Source organism: Peromyscus maniculatus, chromosome 5, assembly GCF_049852395.1.
Source record: "Peromyscus maniculatus bairdii isolate BWxNUB_F1_BW_parent chromosome 5, HU_Pman_BW_mat_3.1, whole genome shotgun sequence".
Lineage (NCBI taxonomy): Eukaryota > Metazoa > Chordata > Mammalia > Rodentia > Cricetidae > Peromyscus > Peromyscus maniculatus.
The window spans coordinates 73940097-73964369 of record NC_134856.1 but is presented as its reverse complement, the minus strand read 5'-3'; the positions used below and the strand labels follow the sequence as shown (position 1 = coordinate 73964369).

Genomic DNA, 24273 nt, shown 5'->3' with positions numbered 1-24273 from the left:
GCATCATGAGGACCAGATAACTACAGAAGAGCCCACCCCCACCAGGATGGACAGAGAGAGGCAGGTGTGGGCTGTTGTTAGAAAAATGCCCTAAACCAAGCATCCTGAGTGTATTCAGAATATTGTGCCAACATGGTTACTGTCATGAATATGGGCTAGAGTGTATCTCAATGGCATGGACACAGGCGAGCCAGCATTGAAAAGGGGGAGGGGGCCTCATGACCTTCTTGGAGTGAATAAGGCATAAGCGGATATAATCCTAGGGTTTGGGATATAATTCAATGGTAGAACTCTTGCCTAACGAGAATAGGGCCCTAGGTTCAGTAAGCAGTAGCATAAAAGAAAAGCAAACCAACAAAATAAAACAAAAACACAGTTTAAAAAAAAAAAAACAAAAAACTAGATAAACTGTAGCCCTAACCTAGTCAGTTCCAATATGAAACCGATGACACTCAAACTGGATAAGTCAGTGTCATTACATGAAGGAATTGTTTATAAAGGTGTTGTAGCAGTTTACTAGAGAGGCCACAAGAAGTTAACAGGAGCTTAAACTGCTACATATGTGTGTGGACAAGTGCGCCATATGTTATCAAGTTTAGACAACGGTTTGCAGGAGTCTGCTCTTTCCCTCCATCCTGTGGGTCTCAGAGATCAAACTCAGGTCATTAGTCTTGGTGGCAAGCTCCTTTATCCCCTGAGCCATCCCACAAGCCCTAGAGTCAACTCCTTTTGAGGACTGTTGGAGATTCGTGGGCACAGTCTTCTCCCAGGGTCTTTGATTGTCTTCCTTGTGTGTACACCTGTCTCTGTGCTCAGGCTAACCCCTTTTGTAAGGACATTCACTGCGTTAGGTACCCCCGCCTCGCTGTCACCAACATATCTGACAAAAACAACCCAAGAGGCACAGCATGAGAGGAACTGCTCATGGTTTCAGAGGGGTCGGTCCATGGTCACGCGGCTCTGTGCTTCTGGGCTCATTATGAGGGAACACATCATGGCGCTGGAACTTGTGGAAGAAGGGGCTGTTCACCTCATGACAGACAGAAAACAGAGAAAGATAAGAGCAGACCAGGTACAATATACCCTTGTAGCAGATTTTTTTGTTTGGGGGGGGGCTACCAACTAGCTCCCAAATCATGACATGGAGACATATTATCAATTATGAATGCTCAGGCTTATCTTGTGCTGGTCCCAATAGCTCTTATAATTTATTTTAAGCTATTTCTTTTCATCTATGTTTTGCCTCAGGGCTTTTTACCTTTCCTTCATTCTGTATGTTCTACTTCTTGTCTGGCTGGCTGGCCCCAGGCATTTCCCTCTCTTTCTCCCTCATTCTCTCTCCCTTTTCTCCCTCAAGCCTAGATTTCTTCTCCTACATATTCTCTCCGCCCGCCAGTTCTGTCTATCCCTCTATGCCTAGCTATTGGCTGTTCAGCTTTCTATTAGACCCATCAGGTGCCTTAGGCAGGCAAAACAACACATCTTTACATCGTTGAACAAATTCAGCATAAAAAATGTAACACATCGTTGCCTAGTTGAAGTAATATTCCACAACATACCCTCAAGTATCCACCACAGTGACCTACTTCCTCTAGCTGGGCCCCCCTTACTTAATAAGCTTTCCAGAACCTCCCAAACTAGTGCCAACAGCTCATGGAGACCAAATCTCAATGCATGAACCTTTAGGAGGAACACTTCATGTCCAAATCATAGCACCAGTCATAATGAATTAGAATCCACCTTCATGCTCTCATTTTAACATGATGTAAAGATACTTTCTCCGCCTGACTTCAATCCCCAGCACTGCAAATAACAATAACATCTCTCAGGGCTGGGGAGCCATCAATGGTTAAGAGCATTTGTTGTTCTTGTAGAGGATCCTGGTTCAATTTTGAGCATCCACATGGCAGCTTAGAATTGTCTTTAAGTCTAGTTCCAGGGTATTGAAGGCCTCTGGTATCTATGGGCACCAGGCATGCATGTAGTACACTTGTGCACACAAAAGAATCAATTAATAATAATAATTAAAACAATTAGTTAAAAAATAATATTTCCACCAGGTGACAGTGGCACACGCCTTTAATTCCAGCAGATGAGTTCAAGGCCAGCCTGGTCTATAGTGCAAGATCCAGGACAGGCACCAAAACTACACAGAGAAACCCTGTCTCAAAAAACCAAATAATAATAATAATAACAATAATAACAATAACAATAATAATAATAATAATAATTTCCCAAATACTGTCACATTGTGAGATACTGAGAGTTGGGACTTGAGCCCCTTACAGAAGCCAGTGATGGAGGGTACAGTAAGTACCCTGGAGCTAACCACAACAGAGAGCTCTTTCCATTCTAGGCTGGAAGATAAATGTAGAACCAAATAGAACCAAACAATCAGAGACAATGATTCAAGTGTCTTGCATTATGAGTAAGAGTCAAACATTCAGTGGTAATGTAGGAGGGACTAAGGAATTACATACAAATTAATTATATGTTAAAGCCGTCCATCATCACTGCCACACAGTATCTGAAAGAGACTATTTAAAGGAAGGCTGATTTTGACTCCTGATTTCAGGGATTTGGTCCATGGTCACTCGCCCCTATTCCAGCGGGCCTGTGGTGAGAACCTCGTGGCACAAAGGACCCAGTGGAGCAGAACTGCTCACCTCCTGGCAGCCATAAAGCAGGAGGAAGACAGGACGGGGCCAGGAACAAGGGCCACTCTCCAGAGGCCCTCTCCCAGTCACCTACTTCTTCCAGACAGGCTCTTCATCCAGTTTCCATCTCTTCTCAATGGCGAGGATGGCAAACTGTGACTCTACCAATGATTAACACAATGATTGGATCCACAAGCTGAGGGCCATTCAACAATGAGACTTTGGGAGCCAGGGAAGTGACTCACTGATTAAAGCGCTTGCTAAACAAGCAGGCGGCGGCGGGGGTGGGGTGGGGGTGGGGTTAGGACAGAGTTAGATCCCCAGAACCCACATAAGCACCAGGTAGACCTGGTGGCCTACCTTTTGAGACAGGGAATCCCTGGAACAAGCTGGCCAACAAGACAAGCTACATCTGCAAGCTCTGAGCTCTGCCTCAATGAATTAATTGAGCTCTGCCTCAATGAATTAATTGAGCTCTGTCTCAGTTAGTAAGGAGGAAGAGGGGTTGATGCTCCACAAGCATCAGTAACTACAGTTCCAAGGGACCCGACAACCTCTTCTGGCCTCCACAAACATCAGGCACACACGTGGTACACATACATATGTGTAGGCAAAATACTCATACATATGGAACAAAAGAAAGTCTTTTTAAAAAAATCCTTTATGGAGCTTCACAAAGACCCCCTTACCATAGAGTACAAGAACACCCAGCCTCCTGTGATGGAATGTGGACAGAACTGAGATCATCTTTTGGGGTGTCAACACCATAGGGTATTCTGTCTGGCCTCTGAAATGCCATAGTAGGATTTCAGTTTTTATTCTGCTTAACAAATGTAAGTTTTAACCTCAATATCAAAGTCATAGCATAAATTTCTTATGTCTTTGTAACATCTCTGACATGGTAAATAAGGTAAAAATTTTTAAAGTGTCTACATATATGATACGAAAGTCTCATATCAATTTTCACAGCAGATGAAGAGTCACATACCAAGCATGTGCAAACATGTAACATTAGAGCTATCCAGCTCAAAAAAATACTAAACTTCTTCTCAAACTAACGACCATTGTATTCCTCAGAGGGCTGTGAATATGTAGAGTTTGAAGGTTTTATGTCTAACTATTCTGAAAGTTATTTGAGGGCAAAGAAAGGTCACCCAGATTTTCAAAAAATAATTTCTATAGAAAAACAGCTGAACTGGTGTGTTCTAACAAACACTGACTATGAAATCCACCCGGTTTAAATGGCAGACGGGTCTTCAGAGTGAGAGCAAGGAGACTTTGGAGTTGGAATGCTTCCTGGAGTCGATCAACTGCTATATATTAAAGCTGCTACCATTCCTAAGAACACAACTTTTCATAAAAATGTATGGAAACTTTTTTAAATTTTTTTTTCTGAGATTTGGGTAATAGTAGGTAAAAAGAGAAGATAAGGATTCAGAACCTTAAAACCAGGCTGGGGAATTGACTCACTCGGTGGGTGAAGTACTTGCCGTACCGACTGAAGAACCAGAGCTTGGAGCTCAGCACTCAGGGAAAAGCCGAGTAGGAATGGCGACCTGCCTGTAGTCCCAGCACGCAGTGGGCAGAGACAGGGAGCCCCAGAGCAAGCTAGCTAGTCAGGCTAAGTTCAGTCAGAGACTCTGCCTCAGGAAAGCGGAGAGCAATGGAGGAGAACACCAGATAACAACTTGAAACAAGCATGAAAGTGTACACACATGCACACACACTTGGTGGCTTATGGCTTTCTGAAAAAAATCAGAATGATATCCTTAAATTATTTAGCATTGGGGCTGGAGAGATGGTTAAGAACATTGGGGCTGGAGAGATGGTTCAGTGGTTAAGAGTACTGGCTGCTCTTCCAGACGACCCCAGTTCAATTCCCAGCACTCACATGGCAGCTCACAACAGTTTGAAGCTCCAGTTCCAGGGGATCTGACACCTTCACACCAATGCACATAAAATAAGTAAGTTAAATAAATTTAATAGAAAAAATTATTTAGCATTAAAACTCAAGATAAGAACACTAAAACTGTCTAAATGTTGCTGGGCAATTGTAGAGTATTTGCCCAGTATGGTCTAGTTCTGGGTTTCAACAAAAGCTCTGAAAAAAAGAACAAGAAGAACAGAAACTCACATTCCCTTTGTAAAGAGTTCTTTAAGAGAAAGAGTAGAAAAGTCCTCAGAAATTGTCCTTAACAAGATCCTCACTCAACAGGTGAACTTGGAGAGACGTGGAATAGGAACAATTCAGAACAGCCTCGCTCGAGGATGAGGGGCAGGTGGGGACGACATGGGAAAGAATGGGAAAAACACACAGTCCTGGGGGAAGATAGAATTCCAGAGGCCTCCGGGCCTTGTGCTAAATCACTTAGATTTTGTGCTGGAGGTGACATTCAAGCTGGGGAGAGGATTTGTGTTTTAGAAAGATAACTCTTGCAGTCAGCTGAAGACTGGATCAGGAAGAGAAACTGGAGCCTGGAAGGCCCTTCACAGATCGGATAATGAAGCACTCACGGCTCTTGGGTTTTGGGGTTTGCTTTTTTCCAGTTAAGACTTTTAAAATTATGAGGGAGGTGGGGTTATCGTGTTTTCAGGGATGTGTGCGTGTGTGCGCGTGCGTGTGTGTGTGTGTGTGTGTGTGTGTGTGTGTGTGTGTGTGTGCGTGTGCACATCTGTGTGGAAGCCAGACATCAACATCAGATGTTTTTTCCTCCATTGCTCTCCACCTTATTTTTTGAGACGGTCCCTGACTGAACCTAGAGCTGACTGGTTCGGCTAGGCTGGCTAGCCGGCCAAGGGTTCCAAGTATCTGCCTACCTCCACCTCACCCAAGCCCCAGACCCCAACACTGAGGTTACAGACATGGCACCCATTTTTTGTCTGTTTGTTTATTTATGTAGGTACTGGGGTCCAAACTCGGGTCCTCATGCTTTTATAGCAGACAATTCACCATCTGCGCCATCTCCCCAGTCCCTTGGTATTATGAATCTGTTTTGTTTGTTTGTTTGCTTGCTTACTTGAAACAGGGTTTCTCTGTGTAACAGCTCCAGCTGTCCTGGAACTTACTTTGTAGACCAGGCTGGTCTCGAACTCACAGAGATCCACCTGCTGGGATTAAAGGGGTTCACTAACACCGCTGGGCTGGAATTATGGGTCTTAACCCTCTAGTACAAAAAACCCAGACATCAGATACTGCCAAGGACAGCTTCTGCTTGATCTTGATCAGGCATTGGCTTCCTCTGACCCGCATCACCTCCACCATATTCATGAGAACAGAGTATTCCTTTCGCTTTCCCTCAAGGGCATGGAAATTCACTCCTAGTCTCATCGTAGAAGAACTTTTCTCCTGTGGGGAAATGGGATATGTCTGCCTAGAAAATAGAATATAAATGGGACAAAGAGGCTTTGGACTTTTGCTGAAGCTCCAATCGGGAAGCATGGAGCTTTAGAAAAAAGCTAGTCACTCAAGGAAATATACAAAGAAGGAAAGGAGGAGGCCTCGGGGGTAGACAGACACAGAACTAGCAGAAGAAAAGAATGAAGAACATCCTAAGACCCTTCCTATATCTGCTGTGATCAACAAGAGCAACCAAGGATATGAAAAGTCCCCAGACCCTCCCGACAGGCTATTCGTGTAGAATCCAAAATTCAACAGTTAGCCCACACCACCTTCTTTGGTCATCTCACGTCCTTCAAGATGGGTGGGAGATCAAAAGTTTGAGACCAACCTGTCTCTTCAAGGACAAGAAATAAGCTGACATTGTTGGTGTCTGGTGGTAAAACATGATCTTTCAAGGAAATAGAATTGTTGGAAATGTAAAAATGCTACTGTTGCCGGGCTGTGGTGGCGCATGCCTTTAATCCCAGCACTCGGGAGGCAGAGGCAGGCAGATCTCTGTGAGTTCGAGGCCAGCCTGGTCTCCAAAGCGAGTTCCAGGAAAGGTGCAAAGCTACACAGAGAAGCCCTGTCTCGAAAAAACCAAAAAAAAAAAAAAAAAAAAAATGCTACTGTAAACTCAACATTTTCCTAATATTTAAGAAATTTTTTTGATGAGGGTTTGGCGTGTAAAGAAATGATTTTTGTTTAGTGTGCGTGCACACAGGGTAGGTTAGAACCCCGAACCAAAAATATAAGCAACCTTGCTGACATTGCCAAGCACGGTGGGCATACCTGTAATCCCAGCACTTAGGAGGCGGTGGGTTAAAAATTCAAGGCCGGTTTGGGCTATATAGCAAGACTGTGTCTCAAAAGAAAAAAAAAATCTGATGAGATTAATATTGATAATAATAAAAGTATATCCAATCATGAAGTGGAGGCAGGAGGTCCAGGGTCATATTTTCTGACCTGACAAAGTCTCTCTCAAAGCTTGGTCATGGAAATAAACCTGCTTGGTGCTGGGGGATGTCTTTCTGTACACTGTGAATATGTGTTGTTCCCACTGGTTAATAAATAAGCTGCTTTGGCCTATGGCAAGGCAGCTTAGAGGCAGGAGGGAAATCCAAGGAGAGAGACAGGAAAGAGAAAGGTGGAGTCTGGAGAGATGCCAGCCTGCCACCCAAAAAGCAACATGCCAGCAGACCGTTAAAGCCATGGAACACATGGCAAAACATAGATTAATAGAAATGGGTTAATTTAAGATATAAGAGCTAGCTAGCAAGAGGCCTACCATAGGCCATACAGTTTGTAAATAACATTATGCCTCTAAGTGATTATTTTAGAAGTGGCTGTGGGATGGCGGGGCCGAGCGGGACTGGAGAAAACTTTCAGCTACAGTTTGGGGATGAAAGCATCCTGGGAAGAAGCAATCACACCTCGCCCCTTTCTTTGAGACTTGCGGCCTCTCTGAAGGCTGGAGAACTGGTAGGAACAAAGGACATCAACATTTTCAAAGTGAGGAACTCACCAGGAGATGGAGACTGATGTGGCACAGGTGACTGGGAGCCTGGTAGAGCATCACAAGGGATAGCTTTCTTCAGAGTGTGAGGCTGGGGTAGCTAACCTGGCCAGACCCAGCTACTTGGTCCCAGTGTTTAGAACTCAGAAATGAAGGCTTCCGTGATTGTGAGCTTTTCTTTGGGAGGCCCTCTGTGGGCATCTGTGGAGATCCACGAAGCCATGTCTGGGCTCACTCCTGCCCCCCTTTAGTGGTGATATCACAGGACACGGACTGAAAGAACTGCAGTCCAAAACCAAAGTCCGCTTAAGAACTCATTCCATTCCACAGCTCTACCTCTGCCTTGTGTTTATTTCCTAAGAGTTGTACACTATTGCTTTTTATGTTTACGTGTGTTTTGCCTTCATGGATGTCTATGCACATGTGTGCCTGGTGCCCACAGAGGCCGAATAGGACATCAGTCCCCTGGAACTCGAGGTACAGCTAGTTGTGAGCTGCCATGTGTGTGCTGAGAATCACACCTGCGTCCTGTGAAAGAGCATCAAGTGCTCTTAACCACCGAGCTATGTCCCCAGAGCCCTCTACCCAGGGTTTAAAAGCAAAACTTGTCCTTTTGAGTTTATTATGAGTATATATTATATAATTTGAGTATATTTCCATTATTATTAGAAAACGTGGGGAGAGGCAAGCAGCTGCAAAAGATAGGCTCTGTGTGTATACTTATTTTTCTGTTGCTGTGACAAAACACTATGATCAAAAGCAACTTAAAGAAAAAAGAATTTATTTGGGGTTATGGCTCCAGAGGGACAGAGTCCACAATGTCATGGAAGACATGGCAAAACTGCAGGAGCAGGAAACCACCTCATCACATCTTTGTCCACACGTAGGAAACAGAGAGCGAAAAGAGAAAACAGGATGAGGATACAAATCCACAAAGCCTTCCTCCAGCAAGATTCCACATCCTAAAGTTTCCGTGACCCCCCAAAACAGCACCACCGACTGGGAAACAAGTGTTCACCTACACCTTGAGCCTATGGGGACATTTCTCATCCAGACCACCCACTGGGCTTCATGCAAGCATGAGCACTCATTGATTAACAGGATAAAGGCTGAAGGTATGAGTGCCTCCTTAGCACTCGCTGATTAATAGGATGAAGGCTGGGGGTGTAAGTCAAGGTCAGGATACTTGCCTAGCCTGTATGAGGCTCTGGGTTCGATCCCCAGGACTGCAATTACTCAAGATAAAAGATGGGTCTGCATTTGTGTGGCAACTGACAATGAGTAACCATTGTACACAATGCTATGATAGGCAATAATGAACAAGATCCAATCCCCAGCCTCAGAGAACTTACAGTTATCATAATGAACCGTTGTATAATACAATGATAATTCTATACCGAAAAGAAAGACAGTGCTATGGAAACGAGAGAGAGGGAGAGAGAGAGAGAGAGAGAGAGAGAGAGAGAGAGAGAGAGAGAGAGAGAGAGAGAGAGAACAAAGACAGAAAGACAGAGAGAAACAGAGAAACAGAGAAAGACCAATCAAGTCTAAAGCAAGTATAGAAATGGACTCTCAGGGCTGGAGAGATGGCTTAGTGGTTAAGAACACTGACTGCTCTTCCAAAGGACCCAGGTTCAATTCCCAGCACCCATATGGCAGCTCACAACTGTCTGTAACTCCTGGTCCGGACCAGGGGACCCTCACACAGACAAAACACCAATATACATAAAATAAAAAATAAATTATTTAAAAAAAAAAAAAGAAATGGATTCTCAAAACCTTTCGGTGCTGGCTGACTAAACCATCCCCATGTCAGCTCCTAGCTTGTAGGGCAGGGGCCAGAAGTGGTTGGTGGTAGGATGTTGCAGCAGCATACTTAACACACTGGCTCTGGAAGTAAAATGTGCAACTTTCATTTCTGTTTCATTCATGGCCCGATAAACATACAGCATTTACTCTGCCGCATTAAAGAAATGACTTCTAGAATAAAGATGAAGGCAGAGAGGCAGAGGGGCTCTGTTGGATTTTTTTTCTTGTGCTGGGGTATAATCTAGGATTTTGTGTACACACTAAGCAAATATTTTAACCACTAAGCTATGCTCTCTACCCCAAATCTTTTGATCTTTTTTCCTGTTGTTGTTGTTTGTTTGTTTGTTTGTTTGTTTGTGACAAGGTCTCACTCTGTAGTCCTAGCTGGCCTAGAACTCACTATATAGACCAGGTTGGCCTTGAATTTACAGACATCTACCTGTCTCTACCTCACAAATGCTGGAATTAAAGGTGTGTCTGTCTCATCAGTCTGGGCCAAAGCACATCACACAGAAGTCCAAGAGGTGAAAACTCTTAGTGGGAAGGGATGGGTGAGATGGAGTCAGAAGAAGCTGCAGCAACCCATGAGACTGAAAAGAGAGGTCGGAGACGACTTAGCTCAGTTAGCAGAGTGCTTGCCCAGCATGCCTGAAGCTCCTGGTTCGATTCCCAGCCCCATCCAAGTGGAGCAGAACAGCACGTGCCTGTAATACCAGCACAGGGAAGGGACACACAAGAGGATCTGCAATTCAAAGTCATCTTCAGCTACATATCAAGTTCAAGGCCAACGTGGGCTATAGCAGACCCCATCACAAGGTGGGAGGGGACATAACAACAGAACTTAGTGTAGTAGTCTGTGCACTATGTAAAACAAGCTGGACTTTTATCACTAAGAGCAGCGGCTATAAGGATTAGGCAAGGGTTCCAGACGAGGGAATGGGATGAGATGTTCATATGTGTGCCTCTGAAAGATCATCCTGGCGGCATTGTAGAGAACAGATTGGCAGGAGGAAGACCAAAAGGAGGAAAGCCAATTTGGAAGAAGTTTTTGCAATAATCTAGAAAAGAAATGTTGTCTGAGGGCTGTTGCAGTGGGTATAAGGAGCAGAGGGGTTTCAGAAAGAATTGGAATTGCCGGGTGTGGTGATGCTCAACCGTCATCTCATCGTTCAGAAGTGCAGGTTCAGCCAGAGCAACAGGGAGAGACCTCCGCTTCCAACAGCAGGGAGCTGAGAGTGTAGTTCAGCGGTGGAGCATTTACCTAGAATCTGTGAGGCTCTGGGTTTGACTCCCAGAATGAGAAAGGAGGAGAGAGAGAGAGCAGTTGGAGGAGTAATAGCCTATCTCAGGATGGAATAAGGAATGGAGAGATGAGGGTGAGAGAGAGGTTGATGATGGTGCCAATCATGGAGAGAGAATTAAAAAAAGAAAGAGCAGTTTTAAGGAGAAATATGATGGGCCATGGAACAGCCAAGTGAAGCCAGAAGGAGTTTGAAAAACTGGGCCTACAGACAACTCTTCCCTGGAGGGAAAAGACGTGACAGTGCAGACGATTCTCGAGCCTGTAACTGTGGATTATGCAGGGAGAGTGTGAAGAACAAGCACAGTGATATTCGGGGGCTAGCTTCCATCTCGGCGGCTAAGGGGGGCCTCGTTTGTAGCATTTGCTGGTGTCTGTGGTATAAACACCCGAACCAGTTTCAAGTCACCAACTTGTCATCGCTGAACACGGAGTTGTGAAGGGGTGTGCCCAGTTGGGCCTCGGGAGCTTCTGCGAGCTGGCTCCAGCTCACCACCAAACACAAGAAAGCCTCGAACACAATCTGACCACGAGTTCTTAGTGAATGGACAGAACAAAAGAAGTGAAAGAAGATGCCATACAGGAACTGGAGGAAGAAAGGGTAGGAGAGGTTTAGTAGATGCCTGGGGGGGGGGGGGTAAAACATGGTTACTGTGAAAGCAAGAGGATCTGAGTTCAAATCTCCAGCACCCAGATAAAGGCAGTGCATGTCTGTAACCCAGCACTCAGGACAAAGATGCATATATCACAGGAGCTCCCTGGACAGCCTGAAACACTGCACTTTAGTTTCACTAAGAGAATTTACCTATCTTTTAAAAAGAAAAAGATAGAGAACAGAGGAAAACACCCAACAATGTCTTCTTGTCTCTGTATGCATACACACAGGCCCATGCACCCCATATACAAGCACACACACCGCAAAAACATGCTATGTACACACAGAAAAAAAAAGGTGTATAAGGAAAGGAGTGGTAAATTCTCATTTCACCTCTGAAGATAAGTTTTTTTTAAGTGCATTGGATTTAGTATCTAAGAGTCATTCACATCCTTGACAAGATCCATTTCAAATGGGGTGGCAAGAATATATGACATAGGATATTGGGTGTAGATGTAAATGTGAAATCACACGTTGAAAGCCACTGGTGTAGAGTAGAACTGAACTCTATTTCCCAACAGAAAATCAAATGGTATGAATTGTCTTTGTTTTTTATTTTATCTGTATATTTATTATGCGCACCATGGTGCATGTGTGGAGGTCAGAAAACAACTTGCAAAAGTCCTTACAGCATGTGGGTTCAGATATTGAACTCGGGTCATCAAGTTTGGCAATAAGCACCTTTACTCACTAAGGCATCTCATTGGCCCAAGCTGTACCAATTTGCAAAACTGGCATACCACCATCCCTTTTCCCCCTCCACTGTACACCCCGCATACACATAAATGCATGGTTCCTGTTCTTCTGGGGTATCATTTCCATAGGCACCATGGAGTGGATAGGTTGAGTGCTGGATTGTGCTATTGTCAACTCAGATAACTACAGGTCCCAGAATGCCCCTTCCCTCTATGTTTAATGTTAGAATTGATCAAAAAAAATTATTATCAACTGGAACTTGAAAGGTAGACATGAAGCAACAGCAATTACCGTCGGGGGTCTACAGTCAGACATGGGAGACAATCTCAGGTGCTTGGTGGCCCCAACTGATCAACATTCTCTCTCACTATGCATCCAGCTACTCTTCCCAACCATCAGATGTCCAAATAACAGGCAAACCATCAGAAGCCGTAGAGCAGCCCCACAGAGGCATCAGCGGCCCAAAGACCTTTCAGAGGTCTCTCCACTGCAGGTTCTGAGCAGCACATAACATCAAGGGTTTCTCTGCAGCAACAACTGGTCTACCCATTCCAGACCTCACACAGACTGGATGGACAGTGTGTCTCTTTTGAATCTTTATGGCAGATCTTGACTTCTCTGGTTCCTCTTACATTTGTACAATGTCTCTAGTCTCTCATTTCCCTAACACTTCTCAAGATTCTGCTTCCCTTATTGATCCTACTGTTGGCATTGGTTGTGAAGTATAACCAGGACAAAATCTAAAATATATGAGTGTGGTTTGGGGATTGGAGAGAGGCTGGAGAAGCAGCAAGGACACTATTAGTACAAGGTTTTATATATATATATATATATATATATATATATATATATATATATATATATATATATATATAACGTATCATTAGCACAGTCCAGAAAGTGAAAGTCTTACTGTAATCTGAAAACGATTATTTCTATTCTACAACTCAGAAATGGGTGAAGAAATGTCATGGTTGGTAATGTGGATAATAGTAAATACACCTAGTGAATTTTTGGAGTGTGCTACAGTGATTTCCAAGTAAAATACTGAAAGCAAGATGGTGAATGTCTGAAATCTTAGCTATTTGGGAGACTGAGGCAGAAGATGATGAATTAGAGACCTACATGGGCTACATAAAGGAGTTCAAGGCCAGTGTATTAGTTACTTCTCTGTTGCTGTGATGAAGTCCATGACCAAAAGCAACTTGGGGAGGAAAGGGTTCTTTGTTCTTACAGCTTATAGTCGGTCATGAAGGGAAGTCAAGGCAGGAACTCAAGGCAGAAATCTGGAAGCAGGAGAACTGAAGCAGAGGCTAGGCGGGCATGCTGATTACTGGCTTGCTCCCATGGCTTGCCCTGTTTGCTTTCTTATATACCCCAGGACCACCTGCCCAGGGACCTCTTAATGAGATGGCAGTGGACAGACCCTTCCATATTAATTAATCATTAGTCAAGAAAACGTCTCACAGGCTTGCCTATAGACTAGTCTGATGGTGATGGCTGCTGTGGGATGTTCTGTATGTTAAATGTGTTGTTCTGACTGGTTAATAAATAAAACACTGATTGGCCAGTAGCCAGGCAGGAAGCAGAGGTGGGACAAGGAGAGAGAATTCTGGGAAGTGGAAGGCTGAGGCAGAGAGAGCCGCTGCCAGCCGCCACCATGAAAAGCAAGATGTAAGGTACCGGTAAGCCACGAGCCATGTGGCAACTTATAGACTAATAGATATGGGTTAATTTAAGATACAGGAACTAGATAACAAGAAGCCTGCCACAGCCATACAGTTTGTAAGCAATATAAGTCTCTGTGTGTTTACTTGGTTGGGTCTGAACAGCTGTGGGACTGGTGGGTGAGAGAGATTTGTCCTGACTGTGGGCCAGGCAGGAAAACTCTAGCTACAGGTGATTTTTCTTTTCTTTTCTTTTCTTTTTCTTAATTAAATTTATTTATTTATTTTACACCCCAACTGCAGTTTCTTCTCCCTTCTCTTTTCTCATCCCCTTCCCTACCTCCCCTCCACCCTCCCCCAGCTACCCTCCACCCTCCCCAGCTCCCCTCTACCCTCCCCAGCTCCCCTCCACCCTCCCCCAGCTCCCCTCCACCCTCCCCCAGCTACCCTCCACCCTCCCCCAGCTACCCTCCACCTTCCCCAGCTACCCTCCACCCTCCCCAGCTACCCTCCACCCTCCCCTAGCTAAGGCATATCAAGTTGCCTTAGGATTAAGCATCTCCCCTTGTAGTAAGGCTGGGCAAGGCGACCCAGTATGAGGAATAGGTTCCCAAGAGCCATCAGAAGTGTTAGGTACAGCCCCTGTTCCCACTGTTAGGAGTCCCACAAGTAGAACAGGCTACACAACTGCCACATACATGCGGAGGGCCTAGGTCAGCCCCATGCAGGCTCCCTGGTTGCTGATTCAGACTCTGTGAGTCCCTATGAGCCCAGGTTAGTTGATTCTGTGTGTTTTCTTGTGGTGTCTTGACCCCTCTGACTCTAACGGTCCTTCCTCCCCGTCTTCTGCAGGATTCCCTGAGCTCAGACTAATGTTTGGCTGTGGGTCTCTGCAACTGTTTCCATCATTGCCGGATGAAGCCTCTCTGATGACAATTGGGCTAGGCACCCATCTATGAGTCAGAATATTGTTAGGCATCATTATGTTGACTTTTTTTCCCCTCCAGTCGTGTTTGGTTTTTATGGAGGTGGTTTTCCAACTGAGGTTTCTCTCTTCCCAGATGACTCTAACTTGTGTCCAATTGACAAAAACAAAACAAAACCAAAAAAAAAAAAAAAAAAAAAAAAAAAAAAAAAAAACCTAACACTAGGCAACTTAGGTTGGCCCTATATCAAAATACAAAATTTTTTAAAAATATAAGCTAGTGCTTGCCTAGTACTCACAAGGCCCTGGGGTCACTTCCTGGTAACACACACACACACACACACACACACACACACACACACACTCTTGAAAGCATCCTTCAGCTCGTCCTGGATGAGGTGATAAAGTACTAGAAGAAAGACTGAAGAGGGAGTTGTATTTGAGGAGCAGAGTTTAGAAGAACCTGTTAAACAGGAGGCGTAAGTTCATGATCTACTGTAGGACACAGGGAACACGGTTAATAACAGTGCACTGGGAAAGTTGCTAACCTTGATTTGCAGTGTTCTCAGAAGTCAGTATGACGCAGAGGTCCACGACTGTAATCTAAGCACTGGGGAAGCAGAGGCTGGAGAATCATAGTAAAGTCAAGGCCAGACTAGTCTTTGCAGTGAGCTCCAGCCCACCACGGTTATATAACAAGACTCTGCCTCGAAACAAGAGAAGAAAGAAAACGGAGTATCTGTGAGATAATGCATACGCAGTAACTCCATGTATCGTCTCCACAACCTATAATTATTTCAAAACCTGAGATGATGAGATAGCTCAGCAGGGAAGAGTTTGCTTGAAGCCTGAGGACCCCAGTTCTATCCACAGGACCCGCATAGAGGAAGGAGAGAACTGACTCAGATTATCCTCTGACCTCCGTGTATAAATAAATGTGATAAAATTTTTGGAAAAAAGAAGTCCTACATAATATATACAGTCTATCCGACTTATGCACAGGTTCTGCCTCTTCAGTTTCTGCCAATTAGGTTTAAAAAATTCTAAATAAACAACAACAACAAAAACAAAAAACAGCAAAGCAGAGTGTGGCCTTTAATCCCAGAAGGGACAGGTGAATCCCTGTGACTCCAAGGCCAGCCTGGCCTACCTATCTAGTTCCAGGATAGCCAGGGTTACACAGTGAGACCTTGTTTGTTCCCAGTACCCATGTTTTTTTTTTTAATAAATCTTATTTATTTGTTTGTTTATTTATTTATTACGTATACAACATTCTGCCACCATGTAACTTTGCACGCCAGAAGAGGGCACCAGATCTCATTATAGATGGTTGTGAACCACCATGTGGGTGCTGGGAATTGAACTCAGGACCTCTGGAAGAGCAGTCAGTGTTCTTAACCTCTGAGCCATCTCTCCAGCCCTCCCAGTACCCATGTTAAACAACTCACAACCACCTGTAACTCCAGTTCCAGAGGATCTGACGCCCTTTTCTGGTTTTCTTGGGTACCTGCATGCACATGGTACACATAAACTCATGCAGATACATGCAAATACACGTAATAAAATAATTGTCTTTTAGAGAAAAAAAATTGCTTGGTACCATACATGTATAATTTTTCTTTCATGTCATTATTTTCTAAATAATACAATTAAAAAAGAAAAGAACCTACTTGTGTAGCATTTCCATTATATTAGTTATGACATGCAATCTAGAGTACATCCATGGAAGGACATGTATGTTACATGCAAATACATCGCTGTATATGAAGGACTTGAGCATCTGCAGATGTTGGTATCTAATGTGGGTTGGTATCTATGTGGGTCCTTTGTGGTTTTTGTTTTGTTTGTTGTTTGGTTGTTGTTGTTCTGTTTTTCAAGGGGCTCCCTAATAATACATGGTGGCCACACTAGGGAAAATAGATCTTGAACTTCTGATCCTCCTGCCTCTACCTCTAAAACGCTGGGATATAATAAGCAACTTTGTAATTCCAATTTTAAAACCACAAACCACGGTCTCCGTCACTGGGAAGGCTGAGGCAGTAATATGGTTTAGGCCCAGAAGTTTGAGAGTCAGGTTGGGCAAGATAGCCAGACCCTGACTCAAAACCAAGGAGAAGCCTGGAGAGATGAGTCAGCCGTTAGAGAGCACTTGCTGTTTGTGCAAAGGACCCAAGTTTGGTTCCCAAGACCACATGGTGGACCTTAACTGTCCTTAACTCCAGGTACAGGGGCTCCCACACTCTCTGAGGGTGACAGGCACACATGTAGCACACATACATATTTGTAGGCAAAATACTCCTAAACATAAAATAAAAATGAATAAATCTTTCGAGGACTGACAGACTGAGAATGTGGCTCAGTACTAAAGCACTTACCTAGCATGCCCTGGGTGAAATCCTCAAGCAAACAGTAATAATAATTGTAGTAGTTCTCATTTCTAAAACATGAAAAAAAAAAATACTCAAACAAAGCTTTTTGAAAATTATAAGTTTATTATTTAAAAAAAAAAAGTGAACCTGCTGGTTCTTGACTGTCATCAGGATTGCAAACTGGAGGCCAGCCGGGGTTACATACACAGTGAGTTCAAGGCCAGCCTGCACAATTAACCGATACCCTGTAAACGAGAGGGCGGGGGCTACAGTGCAGTGATAAAGCAGTTGCCTAGTAGGGATGAGAATTGAGATACAAAGAGTTCACAAACAGCTCCATGCAAATAGTCACACACACACACACACACACACACACACACACACACACACACACACACACACACTTGCCTTTCACTCCCTAGTTCTTTTTAATGCAGCTGTTCCCTCTCCCGCTCTTGTTGGCCATGGCAGTCCCGCTCAGTACTGTAGTCTGGCAGTGACCTAAGTTTTCTGCTTATGCCGCCCACTTGCCACCTAAGCCCCCTGAGACACGGTGTCAAAGACAATGCTCCTGCAACTGCTGGATGCATTCCCTCCACTCTGTCTTGGGAAGAACAAGACTCCTACAGGACAAAGCAACTGCCTTTCAACAGATCTAGGGGGGGAAAATGGAAAAAGCGGAATTCTGACAGGCAACTTCTGGAACAATCTATAGAGTACTTTTTTTTAATTTTTATTTTATGTATGCTGGTATTTTGCCTGCATGTATTTCTAGTTACTTGTGAGCTGCCATGTGGGTGCTGGGAATTGAACCCAGGTCCTGTGGAAGAGCAGCCAATGGTCTTTACCGCTACACCATCTCACCTATAGGAGTCGTGTAGGCCTGAACTTTTTTTTTCCTTTATTTTCATTTTGCATGCTGGAGTGTTTTGTCTGCATGTCTGCCTTGCATGCCTGGTGCCCTTGCCTGGCATTGCCTTTTAATAAAGATGTTGCCACTGTTGTTGTAACTCAATGATTTGTTTTCGGGAGCCATTATATCTTTTATATAAACAAGAACAATAGAAAAAGAAAGACTTGGCGCTGGAGAGATGGCTCGTCAGTTAAGAGCACTTGCTGCTCTTCCAGATGACTTGGGTTCAACTGTCAACACCCACATGGTGGCTTACAACTATCTGCAACTACAGTTTCAGGTGATCTAAAACCCTCTTCTGGTCCCCCACGAGCACTGTTCACACATGGTGCATAGACAGACACACACACACACACACACACACAGAATAAAAATTAAAATACATAGGAAAACAAAAGATACTTCAATGGATTCTGAGGACTGTTTCTCAGTTTCCACTTAGCAAGAGAAATGCAAACTGTTTCCTTCACCTACTTTTAACCATTTACCATAAAATAAGATCAGTTTGGGTCCTGAGTTACAAATTTATTGAAGATGGCATTAATTCTCCCACTTATTGAAAACACTAGCCAGGCACAGAAAAACCCTGTCTCAAAAAAAATCAAAAAAGAAAACACTGGAGGGGGCTGGAGAGATGGTTCACTGGTTAAGAGCACTGGCTGCTCTTCCAGAGGTCCTGAGTTCAATTGCCAGCAACCACATGGTGTCACACAAGCCATCTATAGCAGAATCTGAAGCCTTCTTCTGGAATAAAGGTGTGCATGCAGATAGATAGATAGATAGATAGATAGATAGATAGATAGATAGATAGATAGATAGATAGATAATAAATAAATAAATAAATAAATAAATAAATAAATAAATAAATAAATAAATAAACAAACACTGACTGGGCAGTGATGGTGCACACCTTTGATCCCAGCACTTCGGAGGTAGAAGCAGGTGGATCTCTGTGGGTTTGAAGCCAGCCTGGTCTACAGAGTGAGTTCCACGACAGCCAAAGCTACACAGAGAAACCCTGTTTGGAAAACATTAAATAAAAGAAAAAAAAGGAAGGAAGGAAGGAAGGAAGGAAGGAAGGAAGGAAGGAAGGAAGGAAGGAAGGAAGAAGGGAGGGAGGGAGGGAGGAAGAGAGAGAGAGAGAGGAAAGAAAGAAAGAAAGAAAGAAAGAAAGAAAGAAAGAAAGAAAGAAAGAAAGAAAGAAAGAAAGAAAGAAAGAAAGAGAGAAAGAAAGAAAACACTGGTATCTGCCATTGTAGACAAAAGAAGTTAAAAATCTAATCTAATGCAGAAACTTGGAACATACGTAGCTCAGTTGGTAGAGTGCTTGCCTAATACGCATAAGGCCACACACACACCGTAAGTTTTTTAAATGTCTATCTAGTGCCAAATATTACCTATGGGATTTTTTAACCTAGATTTGTTTTATTTTATGAATGAATTTTTGACCTGCACATATATACATATATCAACTGTGTGCTTGATGCTTCAGGGGTAAAAAAAAAGGGCATGGGGTCCCTAGAGCTGGAGTTACAAATAGCTGTGAGCTGCCATGGGTGCTGGAAACTGAACCTGGTTCTTCTACAGCAGGAAAAATGCTCATAACCTCTCCAGCCCCTACCTGTGAGATTTTATGACTTGTGTTTGGTACTATTAACTCAGTTAGTAGTATTTGTTCACAAGGGAGTAAATAGCACATAAAAAGAGAAATTGATGTAAAAATAGCAAATTTATAAATTTTCTGCTCAAAAGAATAGAAAATAAATTTAAATGACAATTAAAGAGATTTTAAAACTGTCACTTTTCTATTGAGTTGAATATCGTTTTTCATTAGTCATTTTGAAATTCTCATATTTATTTATTTCATAAAAGCTATCAAATACTTTAATAGTGGGGCTATACCACAGTTTCTAATCAATGTATTTTATTTCTAAAAAATATCTTCAGTTCATAAGTCTACAGGCAAAATATGAAGATTTTCTCCCTTTTTGTATCCTAGGCTGGCCTCAAATTCACTATGATCTTAAGTTTCTGATTTTGCCTCCACCTCTGGGTGGGAAGGTTGGGATTATAGGCATACACACTGATTTTCTGTGGTCCTGGAATAAAACTCAAAAGTCCCTGTATGCCAGGCAAATGTTCCACCAACTGAGCTATATTTCCATCCCCTAAATTATGAACTTTTAGATGACATGCATTTTTTTCATTCCTCTTAACATGTTGGTCATATTTGTTCACCTAAGATAAAGCTGATTTTTTTCTTTTTCTTTCTTGCAGCTATTGTTTAGATTTTTATTTATCTAGTCAGACACTAACTTTTAAGCTTTCAGATAGTATATCTGTCTGATATACTACTTCTTCCAGGGTTTCCCCCAGGGAACTATAAATCTGCAACAAGAAGGAGGTAGAAGTATGGGTAAGTGGGTAAGAAAAAAAAAATGCTAAGAAAAGAGTCCCTGTGAAAGACAGTATGTGACAGAATATTTCATGTTTTAAGCTATTCCAAATATTTTGTGTCTTCTAAATGGTCACTCCTTAAAGCTTTACCCACCCAGATGACCTTAATTAAACTTGGTCCAGATTTATGAAGACTATAAAATTAGGAAACTTTAATTTAAAAAACAATCCAGCAGCCCTGGATGGTTTCCCAGAGCACACCCAGCATTACTTAAGGCTTCATTGTTACAGCTGGTTGGAGAGATCATAGCCACAGCGCCAGCCAGGTCTCCAAGAGTTCTGTGACTGATGCCTAATGGAACCAATTTTCACTCCAGCAGAACAAATTCAAGTTCAATACTAACTTGAATTCGTTGCCTTCGGATGCTAGGGATCAGATCTTTGGAGAGGAAATTGTATCAACGCCTCTGTCTATTAAGTGATATTCCATTTATTTCATCTAAATAGCTAGCAGGAACCATCGACAAGAGTCAAGTCTAAAACAGAAAACAAATCTTGTTTAATTGTGGAATTTTCTCTATTCTGTTTTTAGCCTTCTTTCTTTCGTCTCCTTCCTGGTCTCCATTTTCTACAAACTCCGCATCTCAACTGTGGACCACTGAGCTTTCTTAAGCAAGAGGGAGCACCCCAGTGCCTTCCCTCACCTACACTAACAATCACATTACAGTCACAGGCCATTGACTGTCACTCACATTTTTATTACCCCGAGTTTGATGAACATTGATACACTTGCATGTCTCCCTCTGCACCGGAAAGAAAAGTAATAATTTAGATAGAATTCTAAAAGTTAGCATGTTTTGTCAATAGCTTCATTGTTCCTCCTGTTCATTCATCACTGCTCGCCTGCCATTGAAATCCTTCCTCCCTGACATTATTAAAGTCAGTCATTATTAAAGTCATTTCAAAAAGAGATACATGGGCCACTTCTAAGATATTGTCAAGCTGGAATCATATTTTCAGTACTTTATAGTGTATTGTATTTTCAAGCATCCGAAGCAAACACAATATTCTTGCATATTTCCTGTGATAGAATCTCGTGTAGACAATGATGATGAGATAGGAAAAGCGATGCTTATCACATGATTTTGGCATCGTCCCTTCTGATAACTAAGATGCCCTGAGAAAATCAGCATCAGTTTTCCTATTATGAAACAAATTAAGTGCATGAGCTGTGAGTTCTTATATGCCTTGTACTTGTGAGAAGAAAAAAAAAAAAACCACTTAATAGTTGTATCTGTATTCATTCAGTTTCACTAAAATATCACTTGGGGATATAATTTTATAAACAACCATACATTGTTTTACAAGACCATTTAGGAATCCTTGAATTGTGTCCATCTCTCACACATGCACAAATTTAATTTAATTAAAACTTCATAAAAGGCCCAACACACAAAAACTGCACAGTTCCTAATTTTCTAACCCTTTTTTCTGTAGGCATTAAGTAATTTAAACCAGATAGTTCTAAGTTGTTGGTGGCATACAGCAAAGTGAATAAGCCTGTCTCTTTATGGGATGCACACACTGGGTAGTCATTTTCAATTACCATGATGTAACTTTACAAAATATGACTACAAATGGGAAGCCATCCTTCTGAACATTTGGAACGACTGTGGCATACTTTTCAATATCTTTTGATATTTTGATACAAAAACATGACTTGAACAGTTCAGTAATGTTATTTCCCTTTTAGTTACAAAGCAATAAATTCAGAGCAAAGACAGTTGTTTTATTTGCTAACAAATGCTCTTTATAATATAAAGTGCATACTCAGGCAGAAATAAGGTAGGTCCCAACTTCAGTGAAAACCGAAACACGGGCCTAGACTGACAAATAGCGTTAAGTCTACATAAGTCTGCGCATGTGTACTAATCTGTGCACGCTCATATGTGAGTAAGCAAACACACCAGCGTGTGTTGAGGGGTGAGGGTCACACATTCATGAGTTTTCTCGTTTAAATTTATTGTCTCTTGTCCCAGAAACAGACCGGAGTACTATAAAGTACTATACACATTTTCTGTTAATAAAATTGTGATCCAAGTTTTGCTTTACATCAAAATTAGTTCATCTTCACACAGAGACACGGCAAATGCTTTCGAAATGAATTCATGAGCACTACCTCTCAACCGTACAAACATGTTAGAAGACTTCCTGCCCCTCTAACATTTTGTATTTTAAAAATGTTCTAGGTTTCAAAGGACAAAAAAAGAAGTGAAACGCCGCCTCCATCCATCTTTCCCTCCCCACTTCCACAGTTTCACCAAGTAATTTATCTCGGCTTTACTTTTTTTAAATAAAGGTCATTCTCCAGGCTTTCTCTTGCCTTCCTCCCCTTTCTATCGCCATGAGCACACATTTGGGCGGTGAGAGAGAGTGCCTAAAAGGGAGGGACCCTTAGGAGAGGGAAGAAGGGACCCACTATCCTGGGACTTGCTCACTTGGCCCTCAGCGTTCCCCATTCAACCCCTTGCTGCTCTCCTCCTTTCTCTGGCGGTTCCTCAAGGGCCTAAGCACGTCAGGTCCGCACGCGGTAAACCCAGTTTTGCTGAGTGCAGCACCTAACCACTTTGGTGGTTTCCCCATGGAAAGCTGCGAGAGGCGTCTGTGAGTGTTCCTTCTGGTCCTTCACGTACGTAGATGCTCAGAGCCCCTGCATAGTCGAGCCAACCCAAATCCCTACCCTTCCGGTAGATCCACCGACCGAGCAGGCGCTCTCAAGGAATGCCAACACTCAAATGCCACCCACTGCCCTCTAGTCACAGCGAGAAAGTGCTGGATGGGGCTCGCCTGGAGCACGTGGCCTGCGGTGAGAAGCCCGGGAAGAACCTGGCAGTCAGGGCTGCAGCATGTGCCTGGATCCCCGCCGGGCTCCCTACGTGTCCAAGTCTCCCCAGCAATCCAAAGTGCAGATCAATTTCCCTGTCTACCAGAAAGATAGCTTTTTGCTGAAAAGTGTAGTGTGTGGGCGGGGGGAGCGAGGGTGCTCACGACGGTAAGGAAAGGAGGAAAGGAAGTGTGCTCTCATGTTAATTTTTTTTTTCTTCTTCCCTCCATGTGCTTCCAAATTAAAAAGTTGCTTCTTAGGCGACAGGCCTGCGGTTTTCACAGTGTAAAACGGATTAGTGGGCAAGCTCCTGCCCTTCTCGACTTTCGCTTGCGGTTTGCAACCCCCGGGGCGGGTCTGACCCCGCGGCACCTGCCCAGGCGAGCTTCGCCCACAGCTGCCTAGCGCGTGGACTCCGCTTCTCCGGCGCCAGCACCCACCCCGGGGACCGTCGGCCTCCCACCCCGCGGGGCGGAGCCCAGGCCCAGTGCCCAGGGGGAGGGGAGTTCCCACGGTGTGGATGATCCACACGCCCAAAGCCTGCAGCCGGCCTTCAAGCCGTAGCGCGCTCGCGTCCTCGTTCTCCTCCGTGACTCCTGGGTCCTGGGTGTGCCGGAGTCTAGGGACCGCCTGCAGCCAGCCGCACGCTCCCAGGCGCCGCCAGGAATGGGTCCAGGGGGAATTTGCTGAGACCACGCGGAAACCTGATGGCTTGTTTCTTGCTTGTTCATAGGCTTTCCTCCAAGAATCTGGAGTTCGTGGAGGGCACTTCCAAGAGGCGTTGAGTTCTCACACTCTTACCAGTCGGTTCAAGGAAGAAAAATAAAAGGATAAAGTATCCGAGCTGAGTTCGCTGAAGCTGAGATGCACGAGACGTGGTTTCCCCCCACGGGCACCTGTCCACGAGTTTGCAGAGAGTGAGAAGATTCCGGGATTGGCCAGTCTCATCCCATGCTCATGTCTACCCTTGGTGACCCTTTCCTTCTACGTTTAATAAACAAAAGTAAAAGGTTGCTTTCCAGATACAGAGACACCCTTCTGGTCTTACCGCCTCGGCGCGGGATTTAGGCATCTTCTTACACTGCAGGGAATTATCAGGATGACTT

At 43.6% G+C, this 24273-nt stretch overlaps 1 long non-coding RNA gene across 1 annotated transcript in view; it reads left to right on the top strand.

Annotated features, from left to right (window-relative positions):
* Nucleotides 1-24273, top strand: part of LOC121829507 (uncharacterized) — a 35662-nt gene extending 11389 nt beyond the window's left edge. Inside the window, exon 3 of the long non-coding RNA XR_006072407.2 lies at nt 23901-24273. This is a non-coding gene — a long non-coding RNA (uncharacterized LOC121829507). The remainder of the gene's footprint in view (nt 1-23900) is intronic.